Source organism: Hipposideros armiger, unplaced genomic scaffold, assembly GCF_001890085.2.
Source record: "Hipposideros armiger isolate ML-2016 unplaced genomic scaffold, ASM189008v1 scaffold_332, whole genome shotgun sequence".
Classification (NCBI taxonomy): domain Eukaryota; kingdom Metazoa; phylum Chordata; class Mammalia; order Chiroptera; family Hipposideridae; genus Hipposideros; species Hipposideros armiger.
Genome location: NW_017731682.1, coordinates 1011378 through 1028164, shown reverse-complemented (window position 1 = coordinate 1028164; position 16787 = coordinate 1011378). Strand labels below are relative to the sequence as shown.

The window sequence follows — 16787 nt, the reverse complement described above, 5'->3', positions numbered from 1 at the left end:
TGTGGTGACCCCCAACCATAAAATTATTTTCATTGCTACTCTATAACTGTAATTTTGCTACTGTTATGAATCGTAATGTAAATATCTTTTTGTTTTCCAATGGTCTTAGGCGACCCCTGTGAAATGGTGGTTCGACCCCCAAAGGGGTCACGACCCACAGGTTGAGAACTGCTGCCTTATAATAATCTGCAAAATGGGAGTCGTTGGTCCCATTTTACAGATAAAGAAGCTGACGTTTTATGGTTGGGGGTCACCATAACATGAGAAACTGTATTAAGGGGTCATGGCATTAGGAAGGTTGAGAACCACTGACCTAGAAAGACAAAAGTGTTCTAAAGTATAAATCCCCCTATGGAGAGGAGGGCACTGGACTTTCCCACTTCCGCAGCAGTCCGTCATTGGCTAAGGGCTGTTTAGAGGTGTCCGGGAAATTTCAGGCACTTCTGGCTCTGTCCACATAGATGACGTGACTCCAGCAGCCCAGGGACCAGCCTTGTAAGAGTCACAGGTTCAGGGGGTTAGAAGCAAAGGCACGAAGAAACTGTACAGATATCTGAAAGGAGGGGAGGTGGGTGGGGCACCGACAGGGTGGCCTTGATAACTGCACCCCTAGCTGTGTCCAGCGGTGCCTCCCTGATGTGTAGATCCCAGCTTCCTCATGTGCCAAGTGTGGATCACGTTACCTGCTCGTATCACAGAGTGATGACAAAAACAAAATAAAATGAGACCGTGTCCATGGACTCAAGATGATAACAATAAGAGATTACGTAAAGCCACGTGTTGTGTTGAGGCATCTTCCCTTCCAGGCCCAGAGGCTCTGTTAGCTTTGGGTCCTCTCCCGGGCAAGCGTCTTGCAGACATCAACATTGACAGCCTTTGGAAAGAGCTTGTTCGTGTTGGGAAGGAAGGAGGCCCTTTTCTAATGTTGATAAATTTTGCAGCAGTTTCTTTAATATGTACCAGCTGCCTTGAACCACATCTAATTAACCACCAGCTATCATGCTGTGGCCAAGTTTGACTTTGATGTGCTCATCAGCAAGGAAATAGTGGAGCGCTAATCATAGTAGGACTTAGCTCTTATAAAATGCCTTTTATCTAAAAGTGGTTTACAACCACTAATTATTAGAGGAATTAGGGTGAACAGCAGCCCTCTCCCAGAGACCTCAAGCCATTATCAAGGGCCTTTAATGTACCTGATAATAGAGCAAGAGAAGTGTGAAGGGGGATGTTTAATAATAGTTGTGCAGACCTGGAAGAGTGGTTTTACAGAGGTAGGAGACAGCTGTTCCCTGTCTCGCTTGAGGCTACAACAAGGAAATTGGACCTAATTTGAGTGAGAAGGAGGCAAGCTATGGTGGTTGTGTAAGCTGCTGCAGGCCACCTAGTGGTGAGGTCGCTCTCTCAAAGGTGCTTATGTACACTTGCCCCTAATGTGGGTTGGTGAGACCCATGGCCTTCCTGGTGTCCTGCAATAGGTGACATCACACCACAAAGCCCCATCCAGCTGGGGCAGTCAGTGGTAAATAGATGGGCTTCTTGATTGTATCTCCTCATGCAGCATTTTTTTGTTTTCTTGGTTTTTTGTTTATTAGTTTGTTTTGTTCAAATTTTATCTGGGAAGTCAATTTGAATTCTACAATAATTAGAATAGTAACAAGAGCTAACACTCTAAGGTACCACCCCACCCTTCATTTTACAGGAGAGGAAAGTGGGGCTCAGAGAGTTGAAGAGACAGACCTGTTTGTGGCTGCATAACTGGTAGTCTGGCCTTGGAGTTTGTGCCCTTATCCACCATAGTAAGAGTCCTGTCAGAAGAGGTGGGGTTTGTCCAAAGCTCTTGAACTATGTGTCAAAGAAGTACACACACTCTCACATGGGACAGGGCAAGTCTCCTTCCCTGTGCTAACATTTGAATCAGTGGGGCGGTGAAAGGAGTCCTGTGAAGCAGCAGCTTGGCCTCTCTGCTCTTTATGGAGAGGACCCTTCCATCTGCCTCCTTGCCCTGGTCCAGCCAGAGGGTCTGCCCAGGGCCAGGGAAGGAAGGGAGGGGCACAGTGTGAACAGCTGGCAGGTCACCTGTGAAACCTGGAGGTTTGGGTAAAGCACTTTTTCCCCAAGTACTAAGGTGGATTTAAAACAAGCCCTGCCTGGTGAGTCTAGGGTGGGAATAAAGTCCAAAGTGGCATCAGCCGCCATCACCTGTGTAGACAGTGCTGGGGATACAGAGGTCACTCTCTCGGGGCACCTAGACAGAAACATGAGCCTCACTATCTCTCTTGGTGAGAGCTGATTGTTGTAGGTTGACATTGGCCTCATGGGATTACTGACACCCTAGAAACAGGCAGATGCAACAAATTAGGGCTTTCCCCCACCCCAGACCAAAGAACTGGCGGTTAAATACCGTGGGGTCTTTTCTTCCAACATATATGTGTGTCCTATAATTCAGTTCAATTCTGACAATAACACAGATCCCACAGGCTAAGGGCTCAGTCTCATAGGACTGCCCCTACTTAGATGCCAGTTGCAAGTCCCAAGCTGTCACCCATGTGTCTAATTGACCGGCTATACATTCTGAGCTTCCCATAACCCCCTCCTCAGTTTCGATAATTTGTTAGAACAACTCACAGAACACAGGAAAACACTTTATTTACTGTTATAAAGTATATAACTAAAATGGAAGACATGCACGGGGCAAGATGTGGTGAGAGGAAGACAGAGCTTCCATGCCCTCTCAGGGCACACCACCCTCCCAGATCCTCGAGGTATTTACCAACCTGGAAGCTCCCAGAACCCTGTAGGTTAGGGCATTTTATGGAGGCTCATTACATAGGTATAATTGGTGATTGAACTCAAGCTCCAGTCTCTCTCTCCCTCCTGGGGTGGGGGGAGGGGGCACCTGAAAGTTCTCACCCTCTAATCAGATGGTTGTTTCCTCTGGCAACCAATCCCCATCCTGAAGCTATAATATGTAGGGCTCATCTAGAGTCATCTCATTAGCATATACTCAGGAATGGCTGAAAGGGGCTCACTATGAATAACAAAAGATACTCCTATCACTCAGGAAGTTCCAATGATTTTAGGAGCTCTGTGCCAGGAACTAGGAATAAAAGACCCATGAGATAGTATTTTTCATTATATCACAAATATTTACCACTCTGAGCCCTCACTCTCAATGGCCTTAATAAGAAGCCAACACACATTTATTGAGCACCTGTTATATGCAAAGTACCAGGCTGGGAATTGGTGGGGTGTTTGTTCACCAAATGAGCAAATATCAATTTCATTCTTACTAAGATTTATTGATGGGGCTTCTGCCTTTGAAGAAGAAATAAGACATATCATGTACACTTGAAAATCTAGCCCACCTGAGCCAGCAGTATGTTCTAATGCCTGAAGCTTGAAAGAGTACTCAGAGAAACAGAGGCCTGAGCAGTCCAGACTGGGTGGTCAGGGAGGCTTCTCAGGGGAGGTGGTCCCTGAAGGCACACACAGCGTGGAGCAGACCTACAGAGTTCTTACAGGAGGGAGAAGGAACTGGAACTTGACTTTGTTGAGTCCTAGAAAACAAATGCAGCCCTACTATGTACCTGGTCTTTTCTCTTAACTCTCAATGGCAGTAAGTTTGAGTCCCAGCTCTGCTTGTTTATGACCCAAGACGGGTCACTTAACCTCTTGGAGACTGAGATTCTCATTAATAAAAGAGAATAAGGATAGCCAGTCCTGACAGCTTCACGGGATCACTATGGAGATGAGATAAGTGAAAGTTCTTTTTAAACTGCAAAGTGTAATTAGTGTCATTATTAGCGTTGTTACTGGTTTGTAGTATGTCTTCCATTATTTCATCACCTCCCAAGGAGTGATCTTACTATCAGTGTTTTGAACTAAAAAAGATCATACTGAAAATGCCTTAAAAATAATCACAAGAGCTGAGATTTACCGACTGCTTACTATGTGCCAGGCATAGTTTCTAAGTGTTTTACATGTTTTAAGTTACTTAGTCCTCACATAAAATACATTTTACAGATGGGAAACTGAGTCCTAGAGAGGTTAATAACTTGCCCAAGGTCATGCAGCTAGGAAGTGGTGGAGGCAGGATTTGAACCTAGGGGAAGTCGGCTCTTAACATTGTGCTATGTTGCATTCATGCAGCTCAAGCTGGGTGGGATTCCTCTTTTCCATGGGGAGGGAGGAAGGGACACGTGGAGTTCTCTGAGCTTCTCCTCTCTGCTCTGGTCACCAGCCTTTCCCCACCTCACCTTCCACATTCTCTCCCTAGCGAAAAGCAGGGTTGGGGCCTGTCTGGTGGGTCCTGTGGGTGGCCCAGAGCCTCTCCTTCCTCAGTCTCCCCCAGTGGCAGATGCTGTCGGGGCTCCGCCCATATCCTGGAGCCTGACCGTTCCCATGCCCTCCGGCAACTTCCGGCTGCCTGTGTCTCTCTTTGCCTGAGGATTTCTGTACCCACATTGCACTCATGGCAAACTGGAGTGCAGAGAATCAATACCCCTGAAAAGCAGCCCTCACCCAGTGACTAATAGGGGGTGATATATAAATACATCAGCTCCTTTGCCCCTGTGGTTGGATGACTGAGATGTGGTCTACACCAGGTTACAGAGTTCTCTGGGCTTAAGCTCCAGTAATGCACAGTTGCTTGTCTAGTAGTCGACTGGCTCAGGCGCCCTTCACTGGCTCGCGCCCTTCACTGGCTCGCTCCCTCACCTCCCCTGTTTCACTTCCTACTCCCCAAACAGTATTTCTGATCCCTGCCAAACAAGCCAGTGTCACTCAAATCTTTGTCTCAAGGTCTTCTATGGCACCACCTGTTAATGGTTAAATTATGTCCTGTCCCCCCCATACCCCCCCTGCCCCTGCCAAAGATATGTTGAAGTCCTAACCCCCAGGGCCTCAGAATGTGACCCTATTTGGAAATAGGGTCATTGTTAATGTAATTAGTCAAGTTAAGATGAGGTCATTAGGGTGGGCCCATAATCCAATATGACAGCTGTTCCTCTAAGAGGGGGAAGATGAGGTGATAGAGACACATGAGGGGAGAGAGCTGCGTGGGGACAGAGGCAGAGGTTAGAGAAGTGCTGCAGCTGTGAGCCAAGAATCCACGAGGACTGCCGGCCACCACCAGAAGCTTGGAGAGGTACACAGGGAGGCTACCCAGCTTCTTGGAAGGAGCACAGCCCTCCTGACACTTGGATTTGGACTTCTGGTCCCAAGCTCTGAGAGAATAAACTTCTGTTGTTTTAAACCCACAATCCTAGAAAATGTATACATTTTCTTCCTTAACTTGCTCCTTCCTAGGAAGCCCAGCAGGCACCGTTTCCTGTGAGTGTCTCTATCCATTCTTATTGGAGCTGCCTTTGAAATCCTTCGCTCAGCAACCCTCCTGCACCCTCTGCAGTTTGACAAGACTCACCTGACTGCCTTCCTGTGACACTGCCAGCTCAGAGTCCATGGTGCAGACTTGGGGCACTGCTGCATACGGAGAATTCCTCCAGGGCTGCCCCGGTAATTAAGGAAATTTGAATGGGTCCTGGGGATGCTCTGTGGGCTTTTGATTTCACTACTGTCTGCTACAGGAGAGATTCAAGGAGATAAGGGTGACTTAGTAGCTGCTTTCAAGTTTACAACAGGTATGGTGTGGAGGGAGCGCCTTGGCTGTTCTGTCTCCGCTGAGCCCAGAGTAAGGGGGAAGTTAGCTTCGAACTCTAGGAGGGGAGTTTAGGTTTGATCTCTGAACTTGGTGATTGCAGCCATTTCTAAGCTGCTAGAATCGCTTTGGAAGTCTGGGAAATGTTTCTGGAAATGGTTGAGGGCTGGATAGTTTCCCTCTGTGTATAAAGGCTTTCATAGAACCATTCTGGAGAGAGATGAATGGTCTGCACGCTCTGAGCGAGGCAGATAAAAAGTGGTTTCTCTGCTACCTTTGTGACAATCATGGCCTTTCCCCTTTGCCTTTGGAACGTGCCCCACCATTTTCCCTTTGATGGCTGTACTGTCTGTTGGTCTAAAAACCCTTTGAGACAGAAAGCTGTGTCCAGCCCTGAGCTTAGGGTATCCCTGGGCTTCATCCAAATGTGTCAGCAGAGCCCGTCACAGGGCTTCCATTTTATTTTGAAATGAAAATATAGCACTTCTGTTGTTTTGTCTCCCATTCCCTTTGGAAAATGCACAGATGCTGGGCAAAGATTGCAGGCCAAGCCAAGCCAAGCCAAGGAGTGAGAGAAAGGATGCTGAATTCACAACAGGGCAGTGGGCTCCAGGAGGGGCTCTGCCTGCTCCATTATTTTCAGGGTTCGTTTAGCTCCCTACGCTAAGGGGCTCGGGATTTTCACAGCCATTAATTTTCAGCCATTTCCTGCTTGCCAAGAGTTGAATGTAAAAGGAGGAATCAGGCTCCTGAGACAAAACATAATAGGCAGAGCTAGATTTGCAAGTCCTGGTGGATATGAGAAGGTTCTGGCCTGGATATATTTTATTTTTTAAAATAGATTTATTGAATTATTGACATACATAAACTGCACATATTTAAAATATACAATTTGATAAGTTAATATACATATATATGTATGTATGTGTATGTGTGTATGTGTGTTTGTATGTATATATGTCCATGAAACTATTACCCCAGTTAAGATTGCGAACATACCCACACCTCCTAAAAAGTTTCCTCTTATTCATTAGTAATCCCTCCCTCTCACTTTTCTCTACCCTCTCTTATTTCTTTTCTGTCACTATAGGTTGTCTTTATTTTTTATAATTTTATGTAAATTAAATCAGATAAGGTGTACTCTTTTTGGTCTGGCTTCTTTCACTGACGTGATTACCGTATTTTGCGTATAATGCCCTCCCGCGTATGATGCACACCCATGATTTTGGCCCAAACTTTCAGAGAAAAAAATCTCTTGTTTTAATTCAAATTTTTTTATTTGTTTACATTTAGGTACATGTTTTTTTGTATTACAAAGGAATTTTAGCATTTATTTTTTGACATATTATGGTACCAGAAATTTTATGTAACAAATAATTACAAAACACAACAACGAATACAAGGTACAAGAATTTTTATGTACCGGTAACAAATTTACGATATTTATGCATCGTAGAAGGCCAAGAACTTTGTCACTGCAAGTTTGTCATAAGTTCAACAAAACTGATTATTGTATTCCAGGGTATTATTTTGCATATGGATATCATTATTGATTTCTAGAGTTACACTTTTAACTCATAAGCATAAATAAAAGAATTAAAAACATTTATATCGATAAAACATTAGTACTACCCATGTATAATGCTCATCCTTATCATTCCTTCACAAATTTGGGCCAAAATAAGTGCACATTATACACGCCAAAATACGGTACTTTGAGATTCATCCATTTGTTGATTGGATCAAGAGTTCCTTCCCTGTAATGTGGAGTAGCATCCCATTGTGTGTATACCACAGTTGGTTTATCCATTCTCCTGTTGAGGAACATTTGTGCTGTTTTTGCTAGTACAAATAAAGCTTCTATGAACGTTCACGTACAAGTCTTCGTATGGACATATGCTTTGGTTCTCTTGGGTAAATATTGAGGCATGGGATGGCTGGATCATATGGTAGAAGTTTGTTTGGCTTTTTAAAGAAACCACAAAATGTTTTCCAAAGGGGTTATACCATTCTACATTCCCCCCAGCCAAGTATGAGAGTGCCATCCCATTGCTTCACATCCTTGCCAAGACTTGGGTTGGTCAGTCTTTTTCATTTTAGCAAGTCTAGTAAGTGTGTAGTGGTATTTCATTATGGTTTCAATTGTATTTCCCTTATGACTAATGATGTTGAATATTTTCATGTAGTTATTTGATATCCATATATCTTATTTGGTCAAGTGCCTGTTCACATGTTTTGCCCATTTTAAAAATTGAGTTGTTCATTTTCGTATTAATGAGTTTTGAGAGTTGTTTTATATAATCTGGATCAAATATTCTATCAGATATATGCTTTGCAGATATTTTTTCCCACTGAGTGGCTTAAATGGTATCTTACAAAGAGCAGAAATTTTAAACTTTGATAAAGTCCAAATTATCAGGGTCACAAAGATGCTTTCTTCTCAAAGTTTTATATTTTTAGATTTTTACGTTTAGGTCTATGATCAGTTTTGAGTCAATTTTTGTATATGGCATAAGGTACGAGTTGAAATTCTTTTTGCAAATGGATATCCAATTATTCTAGAGCTATTTGCTGAAAAGATTATCCTTTTTTTCTGCTAGATTGTCTTTGTATCTTTGTCAGAAATTCAATTATATATACAGATCTATTTATGGATTCTCTATTCTGTTCTGTATACCTATTTTTCTGTCTTTATGTCAACCCCACACTGTCTTGATTAGTATAGATTTAGATGGCTTGAAATCAGGTAGTGTTAGTCTTCCTATTTTGTTCTTCATCAAAATTGTTTTGGCTATTCTAGGTCCTCTGTATTTCCATATGAATTTTAGATCAACTTATCAATTTCTACAAAAAGCCTATTGGCATTTTGATTGGGATTGAGATAAATCTATCTATACATGAATTTAGAGAGAAATGACTTTTTTTTTTAAAAGATTTTATTGGGGAATTGGGGGGAGGGGAACAGCGTAGGGGAATCGGGGAAGGGAAACAGACAGGTAGACAAATTGCTGTTTCGTTCTTCAGTCTAGTTGTGGAAGACGTCGCTTCACTGGCCCATGTTGGTATGATCATTGTGCTCTTCCCAGGTGAGGCAATCGGTCGCCGGTCATTGGTCGGCTGCTCACAGCGGCTCCCGGCAGCTCACACCTGCTGCCGGCCTCTCACATAGCTCACGGCAGCCCACTGCAGCCCCACTGCAACCTATGCTGTCACTGGCTACTCACAGCAGCCCAGCTCCAGGTCAAGCTGTTGTTCATCCTCTTAGCTGTAGAGGGCGAGTGTCACTGGCCCTCAATGTGGGATCCGACCCTCAGTCCTGCTGCTTAGAGCTGGCGCTCCCAAGCGAGCTCTTAACCGGCTGAGCCACCCGGCTGGCCCGAGAAATGACGTCTTAAAAGTACTGAGTCTTCTAATTCATGAACATACATGTACCGTATTTGCCGGCGTATAAGACGACTGGGCGTGTAAGACGACCCCCTAACATTTCCACTCAAAATACAGAGTTTGTTATATACTCGCCATATAACCGTTTTGGCNGAATGACACCGTTGACTCCGGCACATCTTTCTTTATCCTTTCTGAACAAAAATAGTGTTAGTTTGTTTTACCAGAGGGGAAGTGGGTGAGATTTTCTTTTCTGACAAATCAGTTTGGGCTCCAAAATGCTCTTTGCTTAGGCTCTTGAGCTAGGATTGTAAATGAAAACAGCACAGGCTCTTTTTGAAAAAGCTCGGTGTCGGGAGGCTGGGACCAAGTCAGGAGGGGCTCTCACTCAGCGGGCCACAGGTGACGGCAAAGCAAGTACAGGAGAGTGTTTCGGGAGAGTGAAAAGCAGCAGAAATACCCTGCTGGGCAGCGGGATACCCTCAAGGCATGTGTGGAAAACACGCGAGGCTGCTGGTATATTAAGTATATCCCTATTTTGGGAAACAAAATGTAGGAAATTTCATGGGTATAGAGGGCAACAGAGTAGTAAAAGCAGATATGAAGGAGATGAGCCCATTTGCCTTGAGGCTTTTAGTTGAATGTGGCGGGATGTTTGTGATTTAGATGTCTTTTTTTCTTTAAAGGAGATGTGGCACAGCAAGAGCTATTTCTAGAATTAAGTGTCTCCGAGGGAATTTCATTACAAGATCAAGGGGAAAAGTCTGCAAGGTTTTGGCTTCTGATGAAAAGCATCTAAAACCAAGTACAATCAAAGAGAAGCCTTAAACAAACAAATTATCGATTGGTGTGATGCTGGGAAATCTCGGCTGGAGCAGCTTTTGGAGCTGAAGAGTGGACAGGAGAGTGAGGAAAAATTTAGGGCTCAGGCTTTGAGATTGGCTACTGGGATGGGATTGCCTTCTGTATATACTGGGAAGACGCAATGAAATCGATGGACTCTGGTGTTTACATACGACTTATAAGGAGAGGAGGAGCCCAAGGCCCAAGGGAGCTGAGTGACTTGCTGAAATCTAGGGTAGTAGTGATACTGTGAGGGAATATGCTTTTATTTTATTTTATTTTTTTTAAATCCCAAATCTAGTTTTCTTTCTGCAACTCTGAATTGCCTGTGGGAGTAGAAAGAGCATAGGTTTGGGGTGCACTTGGTTTGAATCTTGGCTGTTTGGGGACCACTTTTTAATATTTTTTCCAGCCTCAGTTTCCTCATCTGTGCAAGATCCAGACTGCCCCTAAACTGCCCCAGGACTGTCCCCACCTTCTCAAGCATGACCTCCAGCTCTTGAACGCACTCCTGCAGGTCTCACACATTCACTGGCTCATTCTTTCATTCAGGGCCCATTCCAGATGCTAGGGACACAGCAGGGAACTGAGGTGACGAAGCCTCAGCCTTCGTATAGCTCACGTTCCGGACCAAACTGTGTGGTAGAAATATAATGTGAGCCACACATGTCATTTATCGTTTTCTCGCAGCCATATCAGAAGATGTACAGGAGACAGGCAAAGTTAATTTTAACATTCTATTTAACCTAATATACCTCAAATATTATCATTGCAGCATACTGTCAATCTAAAATTTATTAGTAACATATTTTACATTTCTTTTTAAAAATTGAAGTATAATTGACCTACATTGCAGCAGTTTCAGGTGCACAATATGATTTAATATTTGTATATATCGCAAAATGATCACCACAGTGAGTCTAGTGAACATCTGTCACCATACATACAGAATTTTCTTTTTCTGGTGATAAAAACTTTTAAGATCTACTCTCCTAGCAACTTTCAAATATAGAGTACAGTATTATTAACTATAATTGCTATGCTGTACATTCCATCTCCCGGACTTATTTATTGTATAACCAGAAGTTTGTACCTTTTGACCCCCTTCACTCATGTCTCCCATCCCAAGCCCACCTCTGGCAACCAGCAACCTGTTCGTTGTGTCTGTGAGCTTCGTTTTGTTTTGTTTTGTGGATTTCGTATGTAGGTGAGATCACTCGGTACTCGTCTTTCTCTGTCAGACCTACTTCACTTAGCATAATGCTTCAAGGTCCATCCATGTTGTGGTACACTCCTTTTTTTATAACAAGGTTATTCTTCTAGCACATCTCAATTTGTACTGGCCACATTTCAAGTGTTCAGTAGCCTCGTGTGGCTTGCACATACTGGATCGTGTAGTCGTAGGGCTCAGGAGCAAGACTGTGGNGCATAACAGCCGAGCATACACCCAGCAGCGCTGCTGATGCCTGAACGGTATGTGGAATGAAGTGGGCGGGCATTGGGAGGCCACTATGGCATGGGCAAGCACTATGGGCAGTCTATCTGAAGTGTACCTGGTGTATAAGACGACCCCCCACTTGGAGGCATATTTTTCAGGGCCAAAAAATCGTCTTATACGCCGGCAAATACGGTATCTCCATTTATTTCAGTCCTCTTTAATTTCTCTTATCAATAGTTTGTAGCTTTCAATGTACAGGTATTACACTTTTTTGTCGGATATATCCCTAAGTAGTTCTCACTTTTGATGCTAATGTAAGTGATATATTTTTTTCATCTTCAACTTTTTGTTGCTGGTATACAGAAATACAGTGGATTTTTATGTAGAGAACTTGTATCTTTCAACCTTGTCAAAGTCACAGATTAGTTCTAGTAGCTTTTTGTGACCTTCATTAGATTTTCTATATAGACAATAATGTCTGGGAATAAAGCCAATTTACTTCTTCCTTTCCAATCTGGATGCTTTTTTCCTCCCTTGCCTCATCAAACTGGCTAGACTCTCCAACACAATGTTGAATGGAAGTGGAATGAGCAGACATTCCTATTTTTTTCTTGATCATAGGGGAAAGCATTTGGTTTTTCATGATTAAGTATGATGTTAGCATTGGTTTCTTGGTAGATGCCCTTTTTTCAGGTTGGGCAAAACTGGTTTTCTGAGAGTTTTCATCTGGAGTGGATTTGGGTTTTGTCAAATGCTTTTTTTACATCTATTGAGATGATCATAAGGTTTGTCTTTTTTTAAAAAAAATATTATTGGGGAACAGCCATGGTCGTTGGCTAAACATTGCTTTCATGCTACAATGGCGTAGTTGCCTCTTTTAAGGAGGGTGCAGTTCACAGTGGCCCATGCAGGGATCAAACCGGCATCCTTGGTGTTACCAGCAACACACTCTAACCAACTGAACTAACTGGTCATCCCCAAGGTTTGTCTTTTTAAAGTTGTTAATATGATGAATTACATGATAGATTTTCAAATGTTAAACCACTCTTGCATTTCTAGGATAAAATCTCACTTGGTCAGGATGTATTATTTGTTTTATATATGATGTTGGTTTCAATTTGTTAAAATATTCTAAAGAATTTTTGCATCTATGTTCATGAGGGATATTAGCCTGTATTTTTTTTTCTTGTAATGTCTTTGTCCTGTTTTGGTATCAGGGAAATCCGGGCCTCATAGAATATGTTAGGAACTATTGCATCTTCTTCAATTTTCTGGAAGAGTTTGCATAGAATGGGTCTTAGTTTTTCTTTAAATATTTGGTAGAATTCATCAATGTAGCCATCTGGGCCTAGATGTGTTTTGTAGAAAGATTTTTAACTGGTCAATTTTTAAAATAGGTATAGTGTTATTCATATTATCTATTTCTTCTTGAGTGAGCTTTCATATTTAATGTTTTTCAAGGAATTTGTCCATTTCATCTAAATTGTCAAGTTTATTGACATAAAGTTGTTCATAACATTCTCTCATTAGCTTTTCAATGTCTATAGAATTTGTCATGGTGTCACCTCTCAAATTCCTTATTGTATTTTGTGTCTTCTGTCTTTACTGATCTTCTTATAGAACCAATTTTTAGTTTCTGGAATTTCCTCTGTTGTTTTTCTCTATTGTTTTCTATTTCATTGATTTCTGCTCTGATCCTTATCATTTCTTTTCCTTATTTTGGGTTTAATTTGCTTTTCTTTTTCTAGTTATTTATTTATTTATTTATTTAGCTCAGCCATCCTGCCACCTGTTGGCAGCTCAGCAGCAGCTCAGCTCGGATTGGGCATCGAACTGCTGTTGCTCAGAGCTCGCCTTCTTGAGCGAGCTCTTAACCAACTGAGCCACTCGGCTGGCCCTCTTTTTTTAGTTTCTTAAGGTAGAAGCTGAGGTCATTGATTTGAGACCTTTCTTTTTTTCTAATATATATGTTCAGGGCTATAAGTGGTTTTCCTGAGTACTGCTTTAGCAATATCCAGTACTGCAAAATGCAGTACTGCTACAACATTTGATATATTGTGCTTTCATTTTAATTTAGTTCAAAATAGTTTTTGATTTCCCTTTTCATTTCTCCTTTGGCCCATGGGTTATTCAGAAGTGAGGTTCATAGTTTCCAAATATTCGAGGATTTCCCACAGGTCTTTCTGTTATTGGTTCTAATGTAATTCCACTAGGGTCAGAGTACATACTTTGTGTGACTTGAATCCTTTTAAATTTATTGAAACTTGTTTCATGGACCAGGATATGGACTGTCTTTGTAAATAGTCCATGTACACTTGAAAAAAAAGTGTCTTCAGCTTTTGTTGAGTGGAGTGTTCTGTAAATGTCAATTAGGTCAAGATAGTTGTCAATGTTGTTCAAGACTTCCGTATACTTAACTGATTTCTGTCTACTTGTTTCATTAATTATTGGTAGAGTTTGAATATGATTGTGGATTTGTCTCCTTGTAGTTCAATCAATCAGTTTTTGCTTCATCATTTTAAAAGCCAGTTATTAGGTTCATAAGTGTTTAGGACTGTTATTATATATCCTTTTGACGAATTGACCTCTTTATCATTATGAAATGACTTTCTTTATCTTCGTTAATATTCCTTGTTTCATATTCTAATTTGCCTGATGTTAATATGCAGCTCTCTCTTGACTCATGTTAATATGGTATAGGTATATATTTTCCCGACCTTTTACTTTTAACCTATCTAGGTCTTTATGTTGAAAGTACACGTCTTGTAGGCAGCATATAGTTGGGTCTCCTCAACTGAGGGAGTTTGTCAGGCTCTGCCTGGCTTTCCCCTTCCTGGGCCATGACCTAAAAACGTTTTAGGCAATAATGGGGCTCATTTTGTTGGCTTCCCAATCTCTTAAGAACAGGGCTTGGCCTTGGGTGAGGTGAGTGCAGCCTCTATGGTGCAAAAGTTTAGAAGGTAATCACATTCAGATACTCAGCTTCATTTTATGACACCCCTCTTAAGAAGACATCACTTACAGAGCTGTTCAAATACAGACTTAGCACCTGAGAGTAAATACGTCTTTTGATTTTGCACCATAGGAGCTTCACTCAGCCCACCCTAGTCTCAGCCCTGTCCTTCATTGCCTGATGTCCAGGGTCTTGAAAACCATTTATAAATGTATTTTGTCTGGAGTTTTTATTGTTTCAAGTGGAGGATAAATCTAGTCTCTGTTACACCATCTTGTCTGGAAACAGAAGTCTGGACTCATTCTTCATGAGATTTTAAAAAATCCTGGATATAGAGCTATTCGACTGGATTACAAATCTTTTCAGGCCTTCCTGCAAAAGATTGCTTTTCCTTCATTCAACACACAATCAATGAGCACCTGCTCTATGCCATATTCAAGGCTTAGAGCTGGGGTTAAAATCAGATAAGACAAGGTGCCTATCTACCAGTGCTCATGGATGGCTTCTTTAGAGCTATTAGATTGGCTCTTTTATACCATGCATCACCTGTGACATGGGCAAGGGAAGGCAGAGCCAGGGAAAGTCAAACCTAGAACTGAGAGATCATCTCTATTAATTCCCATGCCCAGGGTGGTTCAGGGGCTCACTTATGTCACACAGTTTATCAGCAGTGTTTGATTGCTATATAGTCTGTTTCAAAGGATATGGAGGAGGGACTCGACCCAAGCTGCCTTCCTTCACTGCCAGTCAGCATGACTGAAATCTTACCCTTAGAGACTTATTCATTAAGGGCAGGGACCATATTTTATTCATATTTGCATTTCTCAGTATTAGCTCAGAGCTAATGGTAATCAATATTGTATGAAAATGAATGAATGAGTGAATGAATGAATGAGAGATAAATGTTAAAATGGTGAGCAGGCCTCTGGAAGATGACTTACCTTATTATCAGTTGGCGACGAGTAGACTGAAGAGCAAGCCCACAGCTGGGACCCATGGGAGGAAGGCAGTGTGCTGTAGTAAGTACGTGAGGTCTCTGACTGTACTAACTTGATCCAAGCTACTTAACCTCTCCAAACTCAGTTTCCTCACATGTATGACAGGAATCCTAATGCTACTTACCTTGTGGAAGGATGCCAGGTTTCAACAGGATGAAGTATGTTAGGGATCTGGCAAGAGAAAACCCTCAGGAGTGACAGGTGTTATTAGTCTAGTGTCCTGGGAACAGCAGGTGGGAATGAGGTAGGGCAGAGATCTTGCAGATATCAGGAAGACAGCAGGCAGTTCTGCTCATGCTGTGTATTTATAGAAGCTCAGACGTTACCACCATCATTATCCAGAAGCCCTCCCTAAGCCCAACGTTGCACATAGGTGTGCTGGGCAATCCACATAAACCATGCAGACACAGCCCTGCTCTCTCGGGACGGACATCCAAGGTGGCCCCCCCTGGGGAAGACAGAATGAAAATGTTCAGTCTGCCTATGATCAAGCGATGGTCAGTTCACACCACGTAGGAATGAAGAGAGAGACCATTCATTCCCCAAGTGAGGAGCTGGTCAGAGGCAGCAGAGTGGGAGTTCCTTGTCCAGCCGGGTGGCAGGAGCAGGTGCAGCGTGCTCTGCCTTGTCCTCACTGTTACATGGATTCCTTCCCGAGGCTGGAGGCGCTCTGCCAGCTACGGGCCCACAGCTCTTGACAAATCTGGTAGGCAGGAGGTGCTGACTGAAATAATAGATGACTTTGTAGCCACGGCGCAGCTGAGCCAGGGGCCCAGGCTATAATAGTCAGAGAAACCCACCTGTGATACAGTGATTTTCTATCTTTTCTCTGAACATGGACACAGGAGATAGAATTTAGGACTTCACTTTCTCCAGTTTCCAATGCATTACAGTGCATCTCTACATGTTTAAATTCAAATATTACCATATATTTGAAATCTGGGCCTAGTCTACTTCCAAAAAGCCTTCAGATAGAAAAATCTGGGGATATTGCTATTTTATTATATTAATCCAAGTTTTCATTAATAACATTTTGTTATTTTGAAATGTCAGAGTTACAGACTGTCAGAGCTAGAAGGGGCCTAAAAGACAAACAGGTGTAGTCTTCTCATTATGCAAATGAGGAAACTGAGGCCCAGACAGGTCACTTCTTTAAGGTCTCTTAAGCTGCAGTAGAGTCTGGACCAGGAGCCAGGCTTTGCATGCCTTCTCCCATGACATCACATTGCAGTGAACCTTCTGGAAAAACTCCTTGAGGGGCTTTAAGAACCTGATCAAGGCATATGACTGGTGATTCTGTGTTGGCTGAAGACAGCCTTGGGTGTCACCAAACCAGGCCCAGGAAACGCAGTACAGCAGGAAGTTCCCTGAGGATAGGGTCCCCTTTCTCATTCAGCCAGAATGAGCCTGAAATTATTTCTTGGTCCCTGCAAAGGTCTGAGAAAAGGGCTGAGAACTCACCAAGAACTAGTGGATTGAGAGTGATTAAGAGAGCTTGTCTGAGTGGGGGGACTC

The 16787-nt window shown here is 42.6% G+C and overlaps 1 protein-coding gene across 6 annotated transcripts in view; it reads left to right on the top strand.

Moving 5' to 3' along the window:
- Positions 1-16787, top strand: part of CRACR2A (calcium release activated channel regulator 2A) — a 140575-nt gene that overhangs the window by 53175 nt on the left and 70613 nt on the right. The window contains exon 1 of one of the 6 annotated variants that reach the window (XM_019660956.1): positions 5347-5514. The exons of the other annotated variants lie outside the window; for them this stretch is intronic. The gene's annotated coding sequence lies outside the window, so the exon portion shown is untranslated. Of the gene's footprint in view, positions 1-5346; positions 5515-16787 lie in introns of those variants that run through there. 6 annotated transcript variants of the gene reach the window in all.